The 22693-nt window shown below is 42.6% G+C and overlaps 1 protein-coding gene across 5 annotated transcripts in view; it reads right to left on the bottom strand.

Annotated features, from left to right (window-relative positions):
- LOC124003602 (neural cell adhesion molecule L1-like protein) overlaps window positions 1-18288 on the bottom strand; it is a 93740-nt gene extending 75452 nt beyond the window's left edge. For 4 of the 5 annotated variants that reach the window (XM_046311994.1, XM_046311997.1, XM_046311996.1 and 1 more), the window contains exon 1: window positions 17954-18286. The gene's annotated coding sequence lies outside the window, so the exon portion shown is untranslated. Of the gene's footprint in view, window positions 1-17953 lie in introns of all 5 variants that reach the window. The other variant, XM_046311999.1, reaches the window with a different exon arrangement.
- Between the last annotated feature and the right edge of the window lie 4405 nt (window positions 18289-22693).

The following is a 22693-nucleotide window of genomic DNA, read 5'->3' as shown; positions in this document are numbered from 1 at the left end:
TTCCACTAATGGAACAAATTAAAGTATCAGACTGAAATTGCCTCTCTCATCACCCAATCTACCGTCCAGTGATAGTGACAGAGAGACATGGCTCTTTAAATCAGCCATCTCCCCTCTTTCCAGCAGCAGCAAGACGCTGAAGAAACACAGGCCAAAGTATCAGGCACTCTGTGGGGGGAAACTATTTTGATGTTATTTGCTGCTCATACTGAGGAAAACAAATCCCCCTTGGTTCCTGTCTGAGCTGAGCGTAGAGAGATCTTCCTGGCTGAGCGAGGTAATGGAAGTCCCCCTTAGCATGCACCGCTAGTACTAGCACTCCCTGTGTTGGCTCGCAGTCTCAGCCCCACTTCACAGCCTCATAGCTCACAGACAGGTAGGCGTGACTCCACTGATAATGCTGAGAAACACAAGAACATCTGAGAACACTGTTTTAACTCATCCTCTTTGTGGTACACATAAGTAGACACAGGTCAAATGTTACAACAGAGAGAGACTGATTGTTGATGTTCTTGTTCTCTGATTTCATAGGGTGGAATGTTAATTGAATTAACATCAGCCATAACTAATTTGACCCATTGAGTTGCTTAGCCTTGATGCTCACTTGCCTGCATGTGTTTCCGGAATATGCTAACCACCCACTAGGCACAGACGTCAATTCAACATCTATTCCATGTTGGTTCAATGTAATTTCATTGAAATGGAATGGAAAGAACCTTGATTCAACCAGTGTGTGCCCAGTGGGCAGGCACTAAAATCTAGTAAATTGAGTAAGGGTTTCAAACCTTATAATCACTTAAAATGCATTTTCTGAACAATAGCGACAATTTAAACAGTTTATTTAAGTTAATTCCTACCACCTTCCTCCTACTGGGGCCATGTGGGCCCTGAGAGAGTGAATTGAAAACTTGTTTACTGTTTTGGACTGTGGAGCCCACTGGAAAGGAGGAGTATATTTGGTCCAAACGGTGCTGAACCGTGAGGGTTATCTATATGGGGGGAACAGTGGTGCTACTGTTCAGAAGCACAATCGGAATGAAAGCTTTTCGAGGGCCAGCAATCCATGTCCATTTTCACTGGAAGGAATGCAGACTATTCTCTAATGAATGGGGAAGAGTTTGTCCGAGTGCCCTTCATACACTGGCATAAAGAGATAGGATAATGCAGGGGGTTAATGGGTGACCTGGCACACTTAGAGCTCTACTCAAGCTCTACTCACGCCACAGGTGGTTGGGGTGAGCGGGGTGGGGTGAGCAGAGATTGTTGTTTCACTCTCAGAGGCAAAAAGAGGGAGGGTAACTAAGGGAGCCTCTGTGAGTCAGTAATGACATTAGGTTCGGACCAGCAGGGGGGAACCTGACTGTGGTCCATACCCCCCAATCTCTCTCTGCCTCCAGTGCTAGTGGGCGACTCCAACAGGAAACAGGGACATCCTAAACACAGGTCTCCTGCTGCTACAAGGGGACAACAGGGGGATAACAGTGGGACCAGGCAGTATTTAAACATGCTCCAAACATCTCAACTGCAGGTGAGTTAACCCAGGGGTGGGGACATGGGGGCCATACAAGTGTGTTCAGCAAGAAGGTGTGGGCCCCCTAGACATAAAGCATTTGTGGACAGGTTTGTTGCGTGAGAACATATGGGCCAGAGCCACAGGCACCTTACACTCTGATAGTTTCATCACATGTTCCTAGTGGCACAGGTTGCCAATGGAAACGGGCTCAGCTGCAGCCAATAGTAGCAAGGAATTACTGAGGTGTAAAAATAATTTATAAAGAGGAAGCCTTATTTACTTAGGCTATAGAAGGGAAGAGTTAAATGCTAAGTGCCTGAGGGAATTGGTAGGTCCCCAAGGCTGAGGTTGTCAATCATACCTGGTTTCTGGTGATAAACCAGAGCTCACCCTCTGTAGACCCTGTCATTTTATTGAGCAACATGCTCTCCCAATTACCATGAGCCCCAGTCTAGCACCTTTAACCCCTGCATTGATTACTGTGTGCACAGGTTGAGGAGATTCTGTAGCAGAGGCAATAACTGTCAAATGGTGACGAGAGCTGCAGGCAGATCCTGCATATAAAGCCTCTTGTCTCAGGCACATTATGTTTGTTCGCACAATATTTTGAGTTTAATTCATTCATGAGAAAAGTCATTGTGTGTATGATGCTGAACAGATAAAAAGCTCCCTATTCAGACAATAATGGGTCAGACTGTATGATTGCTTGCGCCTGTAGAATACGGTTTCATCTGAAAACAAGAGACAATTTAAGATGACAGCATAGGATACAATAATAGGCACACATGTAGACATGCTTGCACGACAGTCTCTCTCTCTCCCTCTTCAGAGTGTGCTATTAAACACATCAGAATGACAATAACGAATTTGAGCTGTGAAAAATCAGTTCCATGGAGTGTTGTCATTTGCGAGTAGACAACATAATGCCTACAAAGCTGCGGCTGCATCCTAATTAGCTATATTATAGCGTTTCAAGTAACTCAAGCAACAGAAGGCCTACCTGCCGCTTGCACCGTAAAAATGACACACAGTCTGACTCTGAGAGAAGCCACAGGAAACTGGCATGGTCAATGGAATGACAACCAGCGCAGGCTGTCCATCCAATCAGGAGAGAGTCTCACTGCAGAATCCACCAATTGTCCATAAACGTCAAATTTCGAAGGTTAACTTTAGGCATTCATTCCAAATGGTCAAGGTAAGGGTAAAAAAAAATGAAGGTAAACATTTTTTTTTTTTTAAATGAGTGCCTAGCACTGGGATTGAAATGCGACCCTCAAGCCAGAGCCTGCGGCTCACTGTTGCCCCTAGTGGCGTTTAAAAAATAATCTCCTGACATCCTGCTTACCTGGACAGATGTCAAATTTCGCAGTGGAATCTTGAGCAACCTGGTTGCACTCTCAACAAAGACTGATGGAAACATTTCCTGGCCTGTAGCACCAGATATCAAAGCAGAATTTATTTTAGATCACCTCTATTGATATGTTTTTGCTTCAAAACATTGCCTGGAACCTCACAGCCATTTTAAATCCACAAAGCACTTAGATAACACTGGACTGTGTAAGGTCTGTCTATGTGCTGACTGTATCGAAAAATGAAAGTCCATTAAATAATAGTGGATTTGGAATTAAATTGTTCTCTCAAGTCCCTAAACCAAACCAAGATTCCTCTATTTGCATGTTGGTATCATTGTTTCCATGGCATTACTATTCTATTGTTTTATTTCGTACCCTCCCCTTCAGGAGATTTCTTTCTTAGTTTTTGCATACTGTAGGATCCTTCAGAACCCCCAAGCTCAATCACTGAGAGAGGAGAAATATGGCACAGATGCTACTTAGAGATGGTTTACTTGAAAATAAGATAGGTTTTCCTAAGGGCACGTGTAATTGCTAAATATAAGGGCAACAGACAACAGAAATCAAAGCATTATGGTCTGTTTACTCTTATAATTCTCCAAAAAGGAATATCACAATTGTGTTTTCAGAGTACTTTAATATTTTGTTCCCAATATATCCAAGCTCTTTCCCCAAATAACAAGCACACAACAGCCTAAATACCAATCTAGTGTATGCTAATTTGATACGCAAATGATAATGAGCTAAATGTTGATGGAACTGCCTTGCATGACTCCAGTAGAGTCAGTCTGTTGTAACATTCAGGGAAACCTGCAGTGTACTGATTAACTAATGCAATTAAAGACAATTTACCACAGAGATTGCCCCTTCCTTCATGCTCTTTTGTTTGTCAATTTGTAATTTACACGGCACATTTGAACGGCAAATGTAGATTTGGACTAAAGCATATGTTCAATTCCTCTGGGAGGGAAGTGTCAATAATAAGACATAATGAAGACATTTTCAGTTGAAGAGTCTTAAACAATAGCAACAGGCAGAATTCACTGTTCATACTGGTGATGCACCGATATGACATTTTTGGCCGATACCGATATCCGATATTTTCCTTGCCCAAAAAACCCAGATACCGATACCCGATATTTAAAATTTTAGCGGCCTTTAAATCTTTCTTGTACAGTTAAATAGTTAACACACAGACATGGACGCAGCGGTCTAAGGCACTGCATCTTAGTGCAAGAGGAATCACGAAAGACCCTGGTTCAAATCCAGGCTGTATCACATCCGGCCGTGATTGGGAGGGCGGTGCAAAATTGGCCCAGCGTCGTCCAGGTTTGGCCGGAGTAGGCTGTCATTGTAAATAAGAATTTGTTCTTAACTGACTTGCCTAGCTATATAAAGGTTACACACACACACCACACTGACCAAAAAGTTATTTTGTTGGCATTTACGTATGTCCCCATTACATTTACATTTACATTTAAGTCATTTAGCAGACGCTCTTATCCATTACCAGTAAAACATAATCAAAACCTATTTCTTTCATTGTTAATTTGTTCAGTCGTTTCATTCTCAACCAGGATTTCTGTGGAACGCCGTCTGGTTCTTTGTGTGTCAAAAAAGATACACGTCAAATAACACTATTTGATGTGTCAAATAAGCTTGTTGACCAATCAGGACCTGAATATGACTACACATCAAATAATAATTTAACACGTTCATAATTTTTTACGGAGTTATTACACATCAATTACACTATCACTCGTATTTCACATGTCACAACGATTCAACGATACATATGCTATGATGCTGGTAAAGTTGTCTCGTTCACATACAGTGCGGTTATAAAAAAATCTAGATAGCTCATGGATGCAAACCATGTTCTTCCCCCAAAACATAGCAAAACGACATAATCTGTTTCAGTAGCCATAGCTAGCTAGCTAACTATATAGCTAGGTGTCATCATCTAAAATAACCCTAATTTATAAGACAGTTCTTATTTGATTAATGGTGGTAGGACACATCTATGTGAAGCTAGCCACAATAAGGATTAGCCACAATAGTGGACTTTGCGGATAGCCTCCAAAATAAAAGTATTAATTGACAGTGATGCAAATTAATACAAATTGTAGAATTATGTCATAATTGAATAGATAATTCTAAACGAGTTTGGAATGTTGTGATATAAAATCAACAAAAGACAATAATTTGTTAACTTCACAAAAACCTGTTGAAATCACACTGGCTGTATTATACTTTAGAATTGCATAGGGGGCAAACTTATTTCACTGTACAGCCTTACCTATGGATTGTGGATCAATGACATGGGGTATCAGTCTACTCAGTGACACTCAGAGAACATTAGCATCATAGCTTTTATTGCGGTACTCTGAAACAACTGTGAATTGAGCCACATTTATTGTTAACCTATGTGTATTGAACAATATTCCTGAGGAAAAACAATACTGCGTGGATATTTTAGAGTCTGAAAACTCTGAGGAGGATGTTGGGAAAAATAGCTTACTCCATTTCATTGATCCCCAATCCTTAGGTAAAGCTGTACAGTGAAATCAGTGAAATCAGCAAGGGCTGATTTCAAGATTTTACTGCTAACCTACAAAGCATTACATGTGCTTGCTCCTACCCATCTCTCTGATTTGGTCCTGCCGTACATACCTACACGTACGCTACGGTCACAAGACGCAGGCCTCCTAATGTCCCTAGAATTTCTAAGCAAACAGCTGGAGGCAGGGCTTTCTCCTATAGAGCTTCATTTTTATGGAACGGTCTGCCTACCCATGTCAGAGACGCAAACTCGGTCTCAACCTTTAAGTCTTTACTGAAGACTCATCTCTTCAGTGGGTCATATCATTGAGTGTAGTCTGGCCCAGGAGTGGGAAGGTGAACGGAAAGGATCTGGAGCAACGAACCGCCCTTGCTGTCTCTGCCTGGCCGGTTCCCCTCTTTCCACTGGGATTCTCTGCCTCTAACGCTATTACAGGGGCTGAGTCACTGGCTTACTGGGGCTCTCTCATGCCATCCCTGGAAGGGGTGCGTCACCTGAGTGGGTTGATTCACTGATGTGGTCATCCTGTCTGGGTTGGCGCCCCCCCTTGTGTTGTGCCATGGGGGAGATCCTTTTTATTTTTATTTTTTTATTTTTCACCTTTATTTAACCAGGTAGGCTAGTTGAGAACAAGTTCTCATTTGCAACTGCGACCAGGCCAAGATAAAGCATAGCAATGTGAACAGACAACACAGAGTTACACATGGAGTAAACAATTAACAAGTCAATAACACAGTAGGAAAAAAAGGGGAGTCTATATACATTGTGTGCAAAAGGCATGAGGTAGGCGAATAATTACAATTTTGCAGATTAACACTGGAGTGATAAATGATCAGATGGTCATGTACAGGTAGAGATATTGGTGTGCAAAAGAGCAGAAAAGTAAATAAATAAAAACAGTATGGGGTTGAGGTAGGTAAAAATGGGTGGGCTATTTACCGATAGACTACGTACAGCTGCAGCGATCGGTTAGCTGCTCAGATAGCAGATGTTTGAAGTTGGTGAGGGAGATAAAAGTCTCCAACTTCAGCGATTTTTGCAATTCGTTCCAGTCACAGGCAGCAGAGAACTGGAACGAAAGGCGGCCAAATGAGGTGTTGGCGTTAGGGATGATCAGTGAGATACACCTGCTGGAGCGCGTGCTACGGATGGGTGTTACCATCGTGACCAGTGAACTGAGATAAGTTGGAGCTTTACCTACCATGGACTTGTAGATGACCTGGAGCCAGTGGGTCTGGCGACTAATATGTAGCGAGGGCCAGCCGACTAGAGCATACAAGTCGCAGTGGTGGGTGGTATAAGGTGATTTAGTGACAAAACGGATGGCACTGTGATAAACTGCATCCAGTTTGCTGAGTAGAGTGTTGGAAGCAATTTTGTAGATGACATCGCCGAAGTCGAGGATCGGTAGAATAGTCAGTTTTACTAGGGTAAGTTTGGCGACTTGATTTGATTTTCGATTGGAGATGTTTGATATGAGTCTGGAAGGAGAGTTTACAGTCTAGCCAGACACCTAGGTACTTATAGATGTCCACATATTCTAGGTCGGAACCATCCAGGGTGGTGATGCTGGTCAGGCGTGCGGGTGCAGGCAGCGAACGGTTGAAAAGCATGCATTTGGTTTTACTAGCGTTTAAGAGCAGTTGGAGGCCACGGAAGGAGTGTTGTATGGCATTGAAGCTCGTTTGGAGGTTAGATAGCACAGTGTCCAAGGACGGGCCGGAAGTATATAGAATGGTGTCGTCTGCGTAGAGGTGGATCAGGGAATCGCCCGCAGCTAGAGCAACATCATTAATATATACACAGAAAAGAGTCGGCCCGAGGATCGAACCCTGTGGCACCCCCATAGAGACTGCCAGAGGACCGGGCAGCATGCCCTCCGATTTGACACACTGAACTCTGTCTGCAAAGTAATTGGTGAACCAGGCAAGGCAGTCATCCGAAAAACCGAGGCTACTGAGTCTGCCGATAAGAATATGGTGATTGACCGAGTCGAAAGCCTTGGCAAGGTCTATGAAGACGGCTGCACAGTACTGTCTTTTATCGATGGCGGTTATGATATCGTTTAGTACCTTGAGCGTGGCTGAGGTGCACCCATGACCGGCTCGGAAACTCGGCTCGGATGGTAAGTTGGTGGTTGAAGATATCCCTCTAGTGGTGCGGGGGCAGTGCTTTGGCAAAGTGGGTGGGGTTATATCCTTCCTGTTTGGCCCTGTCCGGGGGTGTCCTCGGATGGGGCCACAGTGTCTCCTGACCCCTCCTGTCTCAGCCTCCAGTATTTATGCTGCAGTAGTTTATGTGTCGGGGGGCTAGGGTCAGTTTGTTATATCTGGAGTACTTCTCCTGTCCTATTCGGTGTCCTGTGTGAATCTAAGTGTGCGTTCTCTAATTCTCTCCTTCTCTCTTTCTTTCTCTCTCTCGGAGGACCTGAGCCCTAGGACCATGCCCCAGGACTACCTGACATGATGACTCCTTGTCCACCTGGCCGTGCTGCTGCTCCAGTTTCAACTGTTCTGCCTTATTATTATTCGACCATGCTGGTCGTTTATGAACATTTGAACATCTTGGCCATGTTCTGTTATAATCTCCACCCGGCACAGCCAGAAGAAGACTGGCCACCCCACATAGCCTGGTTCCTCTCTAGGTTTCTTCCTAGGTTTTGGCCTTTCTAGGGAGTTTTTCCTAGCCACCGTGCTTCTACACCTGCATTGCTTGCTGTTTGGGGTTTTAGGCTGGGTTTCTGTACAGCACTTTGAGATATCAGCTGATGTACGAAGGGCTATATAAATACATTTGCTTTGATTTGATTTGAAATATGAATGTCAATCCACACAATAGGCTGACTGGGGAGATGATTTCACACCTTCCCAGTCCCGCAATACAACCTACAACGCTAATATTTGCGTAAACTCTTCACAGTTGTGTTATGTGGGTGTCACCAATTGTAACAGCATCACTTTCAAATAGATACTTTTATTTTGAAGGCAAATCGCAAATTCCACTATTGTGCCTAATCCTTATTGTGGTTAGCTTCACAACACATAACCCAGTACGGTCGAGCCTCACTAGCCAGATGAAGCTTGCTGGCTGCTTATACTGTTGGCTTTGGGCAACAGGGTTAAGTAGCTGGCTTGCTATTTATTTTCATGAAGTTCAATTTCAATAGGCGAACACCACCTAGCTAATACTTACTCACAAGGATTCCTAAATCACTGCTAAAAATAATGAAAATGACTGCAGTTTCTACTGGTCAAAGTTGCCGTCAAACAAATACTGCTTTTTTACCAATGCGTTATTGTAAACACATTGTTCATGGCTGGTGTTTTGCTTGTCTGCAGACTTTTTTGCACAGCTTTTACAGTGCTACTGATAGTAGTGGTGGCACTTGGCTTGCAAGTGCAAATTCAGAACACACAACATTCTATAACAGAATTGTGTTATTTGATGTGTCAAATTAAAGCTTATTTAATGCATGTATCTTTTTTGACACACACAGATTCAAACGACATTCCATAGTATGTCATGAAACTAATAGCAGTGACGCCATTACTGTGTAACTACGGTAGGGCAACATCTGAAAAATAGCTCACTTGGTAGTGTGTACCGGTGCTCGACCAGTCGCGAAAGCCATCATCACCCACGACAGAGAACGGTTGATTGTCAAGGGCAATGCATTTCATTATCTTAGCGTTAATGGATTTCACATTAGAGTTGTCTTTCTGAAATGTTCTCACTCTTCCAAATGACTGCTCAACTTGTTGAGTGCTCGATCCACACAGCCGACATTGTGGGCTAAGTTAGGAATGCTGTGTTGCACATGTAGCGCAAAATTTTACATGGCACCATTACGTCATGTACCTACGTTATATAGGTATGCTTGTACGCTTTGACATTGGTTTTGCACATCGGTGTTAAACTAGACATCGGGCCGATACCAATGTTCGCATTTTTAGCTAATATCGGCCGAGTCCGATATGTTCACCAATATATTGTGCATCCCTAGTTCATACTATCCCATAGCGTTGTTATATACACATGTATTATCCTCACATGGCATCAGTGGTACTTGCCTTGAGGGGTGGCCACACAGAGAGTGGTTTCTATCTACACTGGGGATAATGAGGTAAAGATTGAGAGGAAAGACGCCATGGCATTTTAAGTTAGTGGTTTTATCAAGACAGGGCCCCCTAACCCACTGGCAGACAAAACCCCTCAGCCTCATGTAACCAGACACAGCTGCAGCCAGTCCATAGAAAACCACTCCCCAGGCACTAGAAAATACATCATTCAAATCTGGAAGATGATAGGTGACAGGTTCACTCCAATTCAATGTAGTGCCATAAAAATAAATGGTTCCAGCCAAGTTGGAAACATAATGAGGTCAAAGTGTCTCCACTGTTCTGCAGGTGGTCCCACGGTTAGATTAGTAGAAATGGGCAGAAGAGTTACCCCCGAGCTGATAAATGGTGCTGACTCTCGACCAGTTTGGCAATTTTACTCAACATTTGCCGTGTCTGGGGGCGAGAACATTAAGAAGTAGACTATTGCTGTGTTCTGGCTGTCTGTATAGTTGACCCCCAGTATGCTGGGTACAGACACAAAGACTTTCAGAACACCAATAAATATACTGACATTTCTTCAAAAACCAGTCAATTTGTAGGCATTGTAAAATGGCTTTTATAATAAAAAGCTGCATCATAATATTCAGTTGATTGCTAATGAGTCTTAGGGTGTCATCTAGTTGTAAATTGAGCTGGGGAAATCAACTATGAAAAGCAATTTAATTTCATCATGATAAATTAGAAGCTCTGAAAACACTCATTCAGTTGAAATGATAAAGTCATTTGTTTCCAGCTGCTAAACACTTCTAATGAACAAAGGATAATAGAGCACAGGAATCGACGCACCTTCAAACTGAGAGAAGATTAAGAGTTTACACATACAATAGCAACCCATCCAACTATTTAGCATGTCCTCCTTGTTTCATTATTCTAATCATGGCTGGTCAGTGTTCTCTGTCAGGGGAGAGCCCTGTTTGACTCTAGGTGCGGCTGGGTGCAGCATGTAGCTCCGTCACTAGCTGAGAGTCCTAGCCAGCCAGGAGTTAACTCTGCTTACGGCCCCCAGCAGCGCTCCATGCTGTGTAATGTGGCCCCAGAGGACACCCCAAAGTGAGTGTACCGCTGCCTTCACATTCTGAGGTGTGTTTTAGGTTCCCCCTACAGACTTTTCGTAGGGCCATATCTAATTCCAAACAAAACAGCAGTTCAATTTTAATATTATGGGAAGCCGCCAAATTATGAGCACACATGGGTTAGGTGATTATGGTGGAGCACCTGGGCCATGTGTTTGTGTACACTTGGATGTATGGGATCGCTGTGCATCCTGTTGTTGTCTGTTGTTGTCTGTCTACCCATCAGATTCAGTCAACAACAATGCTATATGGTGAAGATCTTAGGAGGCTGCTGAGGAGAGAACGGTCCATAATAATGGCCGAAACAGAGTAAATGAAATAGCAACTAACAACTGGAAACCATGTGTTTGATGTATTTGATACCATTCCACTGATTCTGTTCCAGTCACCACCACGAGCCCATTCTCCCCAATTAAGGTGCCACCAACCTCCCGTGGTGAATATATTTTCATTGCCCATTCTGTACGTTTGGTATGAGATAAGTGATACGGTATTACAAGGTTCACCAACTGGTCCCCCAAGTTTAGATTTTTTTAAAATCTGGACATAGAAGGCTGTAAAAACACCAGCAAATCAGCTCCAAGTTATTCCAATGTATTCCTATGCATTATAAGGAGATATATGTGATCGTATACAAATGTAAGCAAGGTTTGAAATGTGTCAGAGTCTAGGTGATGTGGGTAAGGCGGAGTCAGGTGCAGGACACAGAGATGAGTAATAATAGTAACTTTACTCAAAAATAATCTTCTAACAAGAAGAACGAAAATCCAGAATCACATAAACGAGACAACTGACAACAATAAACACGGACAAAACCATGATGGCTCCAGAGGGTTAAATAGGGAAATAATTAAAACGCAATGGGAACCAGGTGTGTACAATACAGACAAAACAAATGGAAAAAGAAATGTAGATCGGTGGAGGCTAGAAAGCCGGTGACGTCGACCGCCAAACGCCGCCCGAACAAGGAGAGACACCAACTTCGGCGGAAGTCGTGACAAAATGATTTCTGTTTGGGCTTCTTGTGGTCAATTTGCAGTCTATAAATGACTTGTAATTATGTTCCGGCACCCTGACCATTCACCCAAGAAACAAACGGCCTGTGGCTGCTGCTCTATTACAATAGCACTGCATGTAGTAGACGTTAAACATGAGCCTCATGTATCCTCCTAAATTACACTCCCCATTATCTCTAACCTAGTGGCTTCAAATTACATTTACCCAACAACTGAGAGGGAAGGGAGGGAAACTGTCTGATACCCGCTCTTATCATACCACTTGAGACAATGGCTCTTTTCCTGTCCACGTGCCTGTCTGTCACATCTGTCCTGTCCTCCTCATCCTGTCAGCCCTTCTACACCACTCCCTAGGGGGGTCCTCCTAACCTTGCCCACACAACACACACAAGAAGACTGTGATCGCCTCTATTCCATGTCTCTTTTATGTCTTTCATCTTTGTTCAGTACGCTCTTATATTCATGAGTTTTCTGGAATTGAGACTGCAATTGAAATGGGAATAATTTAGCTGACTTTTATTTAGGATAATAACTTCTTGCCTACCAAGTGGTACAGCGGTCTAAGGCACTGCATCACAGTGCTTGAGGCGTCACAACAGATCCTGGTTTGATCCTAGGCTGTGTCCTACCGGCCGTGACCGGGAGTCCCATAGGACTATGCACAATTGACCCAGCATCGTCCGGGTCAGGGGAGAGTTTGGACAGGGGGACTTTACTTGGCTCATCATGCTCGAGCGACTCTTTGTGGCTGGCCGGGTGCCTGCTGGCTGACTTCGGTCGTCAGTTGAATAGTGTTTCCTCCGCTACATTGGTGCAGCTGGCTTCCGGGTTAAGGAGCATGGTCATGTTTCAGAGGATGCATGACTCGACCTTCACCTCCCCCAAGCCTGTTGGGGAGTTGCAGAGATGAGACAAGATCGCAATTGCATATCACGAAATTGGGGAGAAAAAGGGGGTAAAATACAACAACAAAAACGTACTCTTTGTGTCAAGGCTGTCAGGTTTTGTTATACCTTTGAGGACCTTATTCACTATATATACAAAAGTATGTGGACACCCCTTCAAATGAGTGGATTCGGCTATTTCAGCCACACCCATTGCTGACAGGTGTATAAAATATATAAAATACATTACATATTTATACAAAGGTATGTGGACACCCCTTCAAATTAGCGGATTAGGCTATTTCAGCCACAGCCGTTGCAAACAGGCATATAAAATCCTTATAGACCACACAGCCATGCAATCTCCATAAGGAAATTGTCAGTAAAATGGCCCGTTCTAAAGAGACTTTCAATGTGGCACTTTTCCAACAAGTCAGTTTGTCAAATTTCTGCCCTGCTAGAGCTTCCCCGGTCAACTGCTGTTAATGTGAAGTGGAAAGGTTTAGGAGCAACAACAGCTCAGCTGCAAAGTGGTAGGCCACATAACCTCACAGAACGGGATTGCCGAGTGCTGAAGCTAGTAGTGCGTAAAAATAATCTGTCCTTGGTTGCAAACCTCACCACCGAGTTCAAATTGCCTCTGAAAGCAACGTCAGCGCAAGAGCTGTTTGCCGGAAGCTTCATGAAATTGGTTTCTTTAGCCGAGCACAAGCCTAAGGTCACAATGCGCAATGCCAATCTTCGGCTGGAATAGTGTAAAGCTCGCCGCCATTGGACCCTAGAGCAGTGGACATACATTCTCTGTAGTGATGGATCACGCTTCACCATCTGGCAGTCAGATGGACAAATCTGGGTTTGGCAGATGCCAGGAGAACGCTACCTGCCCGAATGCATTATGCCAACTGTAAAATTTGGTGGAGGAAGTATAATGGTCTGGGGTTGTTTTTCATGGTTCGGGCTAGGCCCTTTAGTTCCAGTGAAGGTAAATCTCAACGCTACAGCATACAATGACATTCTAGATGATTCTGTACTTCCAACTTTGTGGCAACAGTTTGGGGAAGGCCCTTTCCTGTTTCAGCATGACAATGCCCCCGTGCAAAAAGCAAGGTCCATACAGAAATGGTTCGTTGAGATCGGTGTGGATGAACTTGACTGGCCTGCACAGATCCCTGACCTCAACCCAATCAAACACCTTTGGGATGAATTGGAACGCCGACTGCGACCCAGTCCTAATCTCCCTCTGGTGGCTGAATGGAAGCAAGTTCCTGCAGTAATGTTCCAACATCTAGTGAAAAGCCTTCCCAGAAGAGTGGAGGCTGTTAAAGTAGCAAAAGGGGGACCAACTCCATATTAATGCCCATGATTTTGGAGTGAGATGTACTTTTGGCCATTTTTTTAACACTTTTATTAGAATCACTTGTGAAAATTCAAACAACCAAAAAACAAAAGGCACTATACTGATTGAATACAGGCATGCAGGGGCTCGAGTGGCTTAGTGCTAGATTGTAAACCCTGTTCTTTCAGAAAAGCAATGCACAGTTGGCTCAAAAGGCATCCAGTAAAACCTAATCCTATTGGTTGTGGTTCTCATTCCTATGAAAACATTGCAAGATGAAACAAAACATGGTTTTGTGGATTTGTTTTTTATATAACTGTACAAATTTGTACCAGAAGTTGCCACTTTCACCATGTACTGAGGCAGAACAAGTGGCACTGAAAGAAGATGAAGAATGATACGCCCAGCCATTGCCTTAAGCCCGGAAGTGTACAGGGTACCTTGCCAGTGAGAGAGACAGCCTCCTATCGCCCTCCCACTGGGTTGTTCTGGGATAGGAACTCCAGAAAATGTGTGATAACATTGACCTCGTTGCAGGTTTGTCCTTCAGTATTAACTTTGCAGATTAATTGTCCGTGCAGCGCAGGCTGCCATTGATCATATTCACCAGTGGCCCCAATAATGCAGCGGCCTGTTAAATAAGATATGAAGGTGAATTCTGGTTGATCACAACCTCTTATCATTACATCTTCATCATCCCCCACCCAACCCGTTGCCCCCAGGGTGAATGGACAGAATAATTCCCTTACCGCTATCTCTCCCCAGACTCAATTTTATAGGTATCCTACAAAAAAAAAAGATATGCACATTTCTGGAAAAGCAGGCAGAGATTGTGGAAAATTATGAATGAATATTTCATATTTCCAGATCATACAAGACATGCTGCTTCTTCTTCCTGTCACCAGCAGTAAACATGATAGAGGACAGCTCAGGTAATGCTGCAGCAGAGGGAGCAGGAGTCGTCGCTGTAATTGCTTGTACCAATGGAAGCCTGAGTTGAAGTTCAATTACGGCTGGATATTTGCTAGGTTCCACCACACATCTTCCAGCACACTGTCATCCATACCATACAGAGTCTGCTGTCTGGAGTACATCTAGGTGTCACAATGTTTCATATAATCAGTGTTTACAATATCAGCATCCGTTCCTGGGTCAATATAATTGCTCTCTGTCACAGTCCAGAGACGGTCAGAAAGGCTAATCTGTGTTATGAATCACCAGTGTTTTATAGATTAAGAGATTAAGGGGCATCATATATGGGCAATGAAATCTGTATAGCAATTAATGTCTTCTTCCCGTTGCCAAGCTCATCTGTAATCTCTAACAAGTATCTGTGTAATCTGTATTCCATCAGTCAGCAGGGTGCCTGTAGAGCACAGGTGTCAAACTCATTCCATGGAGGGCCGAGTGTCTGCTGATTTTCACTCCTCCCTTGTACTTGATTGATTAATGAAGGTAACTAATTAGTAAATAACTCCCCTCACCTGCTTATCTAGGTTTTAATTGAAAGGAAAACCAAAAACCACCAGACACTAGGCCCTCTTTCTATCCCTCTCACACATGGAAAATAAGCTTGTGTGCACAAACACAAATACACATGCATACACACACACTGCGTCTCTCAAGCTTTAAAAGTCATTCTGCCTCAGGAGGCATTGCGTGTTTGTATTAAGGATTGCATGAACATGAAAAAGAAATTCAGTGGACGTAGTTACGGGTGCAGGTGTTTGTTTGTATGACTGATTTAGCGTCTGTGTATGGAGTATGTGTCAGTTGGTTACACTGTCTGACAGGTACAGTCCAGATGATAATGTGGATGTATTCACATGTATGGATGAGGGATTGGTCATTCTTGGTCACTTTTTAGAGTCTACTGTGCAGTCCAAATCATGTTGAAAGTCCATGTCAGTAGCCTTACTAGCATTACACAATCCGGTATTTTTCATGCATTTTTGTTACCTTTAAAACAAAATAGGCATGAAATTTGTCTGGTCAGAGACTCATGTTAAGTGGTGAGAGAAGTTTGCCGGGCTGACATGGACCTGCAGGTACATAGTTGGTGGTGGAGCCCTTCCTTGTCCAATTACACTGAACTTCATTCAACCTGTTTGGTGAGAAGTATTCAACCAACCTTTTGGTACACAGCACCAATGGCCTGAATACTGAGAAACTTGGGATGACTCATGATCACCAAGTGCCATGATAGACTCTCATCCTGGAAATATATGGACTAACTGGTTCAGCAAGACATCTCTACAGAATATCACACTTAAGGTGGTATACACTCATTATACATACTGCAGGATAAAAAGGTATAGGCCCATCAATCCACCTTTACCAAAAGGAGTTTTTCTGTGCTTAGGGACAAGCTGAGCTATGACCAGAAATGGAAGTGTGATCTTCACAAGGTCCATCTAATTGATGTGGCATGGCAAGAGTTGCTGCACACAGGCACACGAAGAAAAGGGAATTGAATAATATGATAGGAGAAGCATATAGGCTTTCTAAACAAATAACCCCCAAGAGGCACTTCACTGTGTGCTGTGAAACCAATGACCAAAACACAACTCTTTGAAGGTGGCATATTCCTCCTGAGCTATTTTTTTACTACTTACCTATTTTAATTAGCAACAGCATACTATGGGAGGAATCATTGAGGCAAAAACAAAGTGTGCAGTATACTGTACACACTGGTATCTTTAGACTCACACAAAAACAAATCATCATCACCTGTTCCATCTTGCTCAAAATCAATTATGAAATGTAGAAGCTCCGAAATGCAATAACGTCAATCTGCTGAGCACTTCTAAAGTGACTAATCATACTCATTAAAGAGAAATCACTCATTCTTTTGCCACGCCATGTGCTCTCCACAGAAAGCCCTTTCCCCATAATCCAAACCAATGCATAAAATGGAGATGAATTTTCTTGATGGGGAAAAGTCATCAAGAATCTTGGAGGGGCTCTCAGTGGCAGATGATTGCTGTACTCAGAGATGCATCCGGTGTGCGTCTCCCCACTAACATTTGCCTCTTGTTAATCTACCTGATTATAGTCTAGGTAGTGAATCATTCAAAAAGACAGAAGAACAAATTGAAGAGTACACACAGTTGTACAGGTGATTTGCATTCTTCATTAGCAATTCAAAGGAAGAAACTCAGTTCAGTTCTTGCCATAGTTGCACTTAGGAAGTAATTAAGGCTACTGTGGGCTTGACAACACAACAGTATTTTTCATGGTCTTTTAGGAGAATATTCAACATGTCAGGAGATGAACCACCAACATCTTGCAATAAAGAAACTATTTTTCTCTCTGATCTCTAGCCTCCTGAAATGACCAGCAAGCAATTATGACCAGCAAGTAATATCAAAGTACTATCAAAAGTATGTTACAAATCATTTAACTATAAGAAAAGTAAATACAAACTAAATATACAGCGTGCACATATTCTTGCTTATTTATATTACTGTCTGATTATGCCTGGAGGGTAGCCTAAGGGGGTATGAGGATGGGAGTGGGAGGGGGGGGGGGGGGGTAGTTTCCCCCCCGCCCCCAATTACAAATTATACTGGTGTACATAAAGTGTCCTTTAGTTGTGTGGGCTATAATTCCAAATTGTGAAAAGACTTGCAAGACATTATTGGCCGTGATATATGTTGCTATGCAACATAAAGCACTATGCATGCTGTAAGATCAGTGGATATTGTTTTAAGAAATCCATGTAGATGTAACTGAAATCAATGAAATGAAGGCATGTAAGCCAACTTTGTTTATCATTACAATTAAACAAACCAGGCAAATAGATGCAAACATCCATTCTAGGCTTCAGTGTCATTTGCCTGAGTCATTTATCTATTCACTCTGACATTTTCTATTTGATTGAGTATGTTGTTCTATAATAGACAATTCACTATAGGTTATTTTGGTTATTATATCTAAGTAGGCTACTTGATTTACCGGTTGTGGTAATTTATGCCTGCCTACTTTAGAGCAAATTATCACAAATTAAGAACACAAATTAAGAACTAATTACAAGACTATGCCTTTACCGGAAAAAAAATGCAAAGAAACATTTACAAAAGTAAATACACATACCTTTTTAAGAGCAGTTCCTATCGTTCCAGTCGTTTGATGAGGTTGAATTTAGTTTATAGCGGTCTGAGATGCATCGACCTACTGAATCTCAAAACGTGCGCAATTGGTCAGACAGAACTAGAATTACACGAAACGCTTCCTCGAGCGTAGATGCTATCGCCCCCCTTGTGAAAAAGAAGAAAAACGAATAGGTTTTCTTCTACAAAGACGTTCAGAGAAAGAGACCCTATCGCAGTCAATAGCTTTTAGAAATCCATGGCAACCGAGAAAACCGTCCACAACTTCTCAATGTTGTGACCGGGTTAAAAGACCCTCAATGACAGCAGCATTATTCCAGTCACAGAATGGGCACGCAGGTTTTGGGGAGGGGGAGGGGGTGACAGAACCAGGCTGTTAGAATGAAGATTATTGAATGGAAGGGAAATGAATTGGAATTGTGAATGTAAATCAAACAACATCACAGGATATTATTATTCAAGTGCTAGGCTAAATATGCAACCACATAATAAAAATACAAATATTGAAATTACCATTCACATTATTTGTGTCAGTACATCAACAGCTATTTCCCAGTATAGCCTATGGAAACCTAATGGTCAGATTAGGGAGGGAGACTCGGACCACATATTAGTCTCTGTGGGGACAAGTTGTTTCAGCACTTCAGACAGCAACAGCAGCATCAGCAGCATCATTAAAGCACTCACTCTGTTTCTGCTCCACTGACCAGCTGTGTGAGGTGGGGGAGGTCAGCTAGCAATCAAATTAGCTTTTCAACCACCACCATATTACTGGGTGCTGATTTGGATTTGAGCAGACACCTGCCATCTAAGCGTTGCTCAGTGATGAGAAATGTGCATCTAAAAATTGGAAATGAATGCTGTCAACTAGCTTATATGGGCTATAGTTGGATACAGTTCTACTGGGTAGCTGTGGGTGTGGTCTGGACAGGGTCAATAATTCCTGGAAAAACACTGTTTATGGCTGAGAGTGATGTAATTAGATGACACACTACTACAACATGACCTATGTACATAACCTGGGGTTTCTTGTCAAATGTTACAGGCTACATTCAACACTACATCCCTGTTCATATCCAGAGATTGGTCTTATTTGATAGATTTCATCCTGTTCTCTCAAGTGCTTAACCTGATACGTCTGAGAGAGGAAATGAACAGACTGAATAGAATCAAACCTAATCTAATTCAGGCCATTTTAATCACATTGACCGGATTACACAATGCATTCACTGAGGACTGAGTGTAATAGGATCTTTATATGAGGCAGACTGCACATACCAAGAGTGCTCCATCAAATACAATCTGATTTCTTGTCATACTGAAAAAAACTTGTCTCATTATTTGAAGAGCAGATTGTACATACAGTACTGTAGCATCTCTAACTACCACAATACAATGACTGTACCATCCCACCTAAGCATGCAGAGTGTTAGAGGTAGCCTATGCATAACTCATACAGGCTACATGTGAACAAAACACTTAGGGATTGAATAGAAATCAGTGTAGCAGAGATAGATATTGTACTTTTCTCAATTAGATTTGCTTAACTCCTGTATCCTCTCTCCACTGTGGGTTGAATCAACTTGATTTAAGCTTTTTCTGCTTGTCCGTTTGTGTTTTTACTCTGTTTTTTCAGAACCTAACAGTTGGTGTTTTCGGCAGGATTCACCATGATTTGCAGTTGAACTGAAGAGTCTGAATCAGTTTAACAGGGGCCGGCACAAAACAAGGTAGGCAAGTTCCTACACCTGTTACCACTCATTCTGACATCTTGGGGAGAAGAGGGTCGTAGGCTGAATACAATTTATAGGATACAGACATAGAAAGCATGAGTTTATTCAGTAGTCCCATTGTTTTTATACGACCGGTTGTAGGCCTATATGCAATAGGGGTAAGGGCAGGTTCTGTAGTAGGATCGATCCCAAGTGGGGGTGTGTCCTGTGCAAATCCGTAGGTGGACGGGCTTATGGTGTAGGGTCTTCTGAGGGCAGGTCCCGAGTCCCTGAGTGGGGGTACTAGACTCCCACGAGGGCTATACGTAGATCTATGTGCAATAGGGGTAAGGGCATGTTTCGTAGAGGATAGTTCCCAAGCAGGGGTGGGTCCCATACCTCGAGCACTCGACCACTTCACTCGATCAGTTTCTTAGTCACAGAGAAGAGAGGACGAAGAACAGTCTTTTGCCCAAATGAGAAAAGGTCATAGTTTTTAGACACATTACATACAGTAGTCATACAGTATTACATACAATACAATGTATTCTGATTCCCTTCAAAATATTAAAATGTGTGCCAACAAAATTATGGCATTATATGAAAAGGGAATAAGGGTTTCACATCATTTTTGAAACACACTTTCAAAACACTACCTGTTGTGACAGCAGCAATGTCGAAGACATAGCAGTAACACGGTCTTGTTTTGGGAGCAGTGGGCTATAGTCCTTAAGACTATCTGGGAAACCCATTTTGCAAATCAGATCTTGTTTCACTTGAAAGTAATGCCTCTGGAGGTGACCTAAGGTCATTCGATATGACAGCCTATGAAATGACTTTCATTCATTCACGGGAAGCATAGATTGTGAATGGAATTGACTGGAAATGTGGATTATGTCCTCAACTGATCCACTATTCCGAGACAGTAATGAGAGAACACTCTGTGGGGTTACTAGCCTGTAAATAACTACAGTAAAATAAGATATCATCAGCACCTCCAGCATCACTTCCGCCACCACCAGACACTATGACATTATGAGTCAGAATGCCAAATGTCCTATGGATACAAAGCGAGAGGAAATTAATGAGCTCCTGTCGTCAGAGTTGGGTTTGCAAACAAAGGGAACCTCTGTCAGAGGTGTCAAAGTTCACAGGCCTAGCATGTATAAATATATGCCCTATCGTCCCCTTTCCTCTGTGTCCCTGTGTTACTCTGACCACTCATCCATTACAGATATCTATACACGCATCTCTCTCTCTCTTGCACTCTCTCTCCCGCTCACTCTCTCTCTCTCACTCTCCCTCACTCTCTCCCCTCTCCCCTTCCTCTTTTTTTCTACTGTGGGTATCTCTGTGGGGCAGAAATCCCCTCATTGACGTCTGAAGGGCTGCATAATGAGAATATATGAGCTGGAAGAAATATGCAGCCTGTTTTCTGCCTGATGCTCCTTTACCAGTCAGCCCATAGGCTTTCCTAAAAAAGGAAAACATGTTGTGTTGCCAAAAGGCACAATGTTGTATGGTGTTGTATTTCCCCAGAATTAAAGGGCCCCTTTGGAGGATACAGTTACACTACATTCAATATGTTTAGAAGTACCATTGGATGTATTGTAAATAGTTTATTTGTTTATTGTTATGGATGATGAGCATACCATTTGGCAGTAATTGAACATGAATTGTACTCTGTCTGCTAGTATACTAATTGACGTAAATTATACAAATTTAATTGGGTTTAATGGTGCAAAATAAACATATTAATCTGATTGACATTTACCTTTCATTCAATAAGACTAATATTACTGTCTATCTTTTGCAATTGACCACCTCTGAAGGAGGGTAAGCAGTCTTGTGGAACAGTCGGTTGGGATCACTGGCCCTTCTGAGGAGGCCCTGATAATCTCTCACTTAGTGCTTCTATTTGGTAAACCTTTGATGTCAAAGAGGGAAATTGGCTGCTTCACATTCATCGACTAAGAGCATATTCCCCTGGGGAGCCCAAGCAAACCCCCCTGATAAGAAAATACACAAAATACTCAAAAACATGTTAGAGCCATTGCCACAAGTCATTATGAATATTGTCTAGGTATATGTGTATTATTGTTGTGACATTTTAGGGCAGGATCAAAGGTAAGCCTAGTGCTTATTCATTTCACTTGAAGATGCAACCATTCACAGCTTTTAGTAAATGGAAACAGGGAGATTAAAAACTCAGATCTGAATGAGAGATTTCTGAAAACAATTGTTTTCTTCATTCAACAAATAGTCTGTATGGATTAGGTCCCTGTCTGTTAGTTTGAATTATCTGGGGAGAAAGCATACATCTCTTTTTAAATGGGAATGCTATCATAGAGGTATGCCAAAAAGGCATCATTGGTTCCTCAGTGGTATTAACAAACCAATTGTTTGTTGAATACAATGTGTAGGATTAAAGGTAGCCCTACAATCTGCCTTGCCACCATCCTGCATTAGAATGTTCCTAAACCATCTGTGGATCCTTAGTGTTCTAATGAACCCACAGCCCCAGAGCCAGAGACTGGGATGTGCTGCCTTGAGATCATACAGCCATATGTTGTCCAGGGTTTGGACTTAATATCATCACCAGGCAGGGAGAGGCAGGCGTCTTCCTGAGGCAGATTTCAGTGTGCGTAGGAGAGTTCCCAGGAGAACAACCCAGTGCTGGCATGAGCTCCATCATACCGCCATCGTGGGATAATTTACTCTTAATGAGGGAAATAAGGAACTTCCTTGCACACAATCAAATCTGGGAGAATCTGGCAGTGGATAGATGGGGGGGGGCAGGGTAGGGGCAGGAAATGTGGGAGCTAATATGTTGTTACCATAGCAATCAAAATATTGAGGAAATTAAATTTGAGGTGAGATAGCAAACAGATGCCAGACTGTCACCGATATTTCCATTTAATATTTGTAATATTACTGCTGTGTTACACTTACATGTTAAAAATGATATTGTCTACACATATTTCTACAACATCAACAAGAAACCGACTGAT

This window comes from Oncorhynchus gorbuscha, linkage group LG18 (assembly GCF_021184085.1).
Source record: "Oncorhynchus gorbuscha isolate QuinsamMale2020 ecotype Even-year linkage group LG18, OgorEven_v1.0, whole genome shotgun sequence".
Lineage (NCBI taxonomy): Eukaryota > Metazoa > Chordata > Actinopteri > Salmoniformes > Salmonidae > Oncorhynchus > Oncorhynchus gorbuscha.
This window is presented reverse-complemented; position numbering and strand designations above follow the sequence as displayed.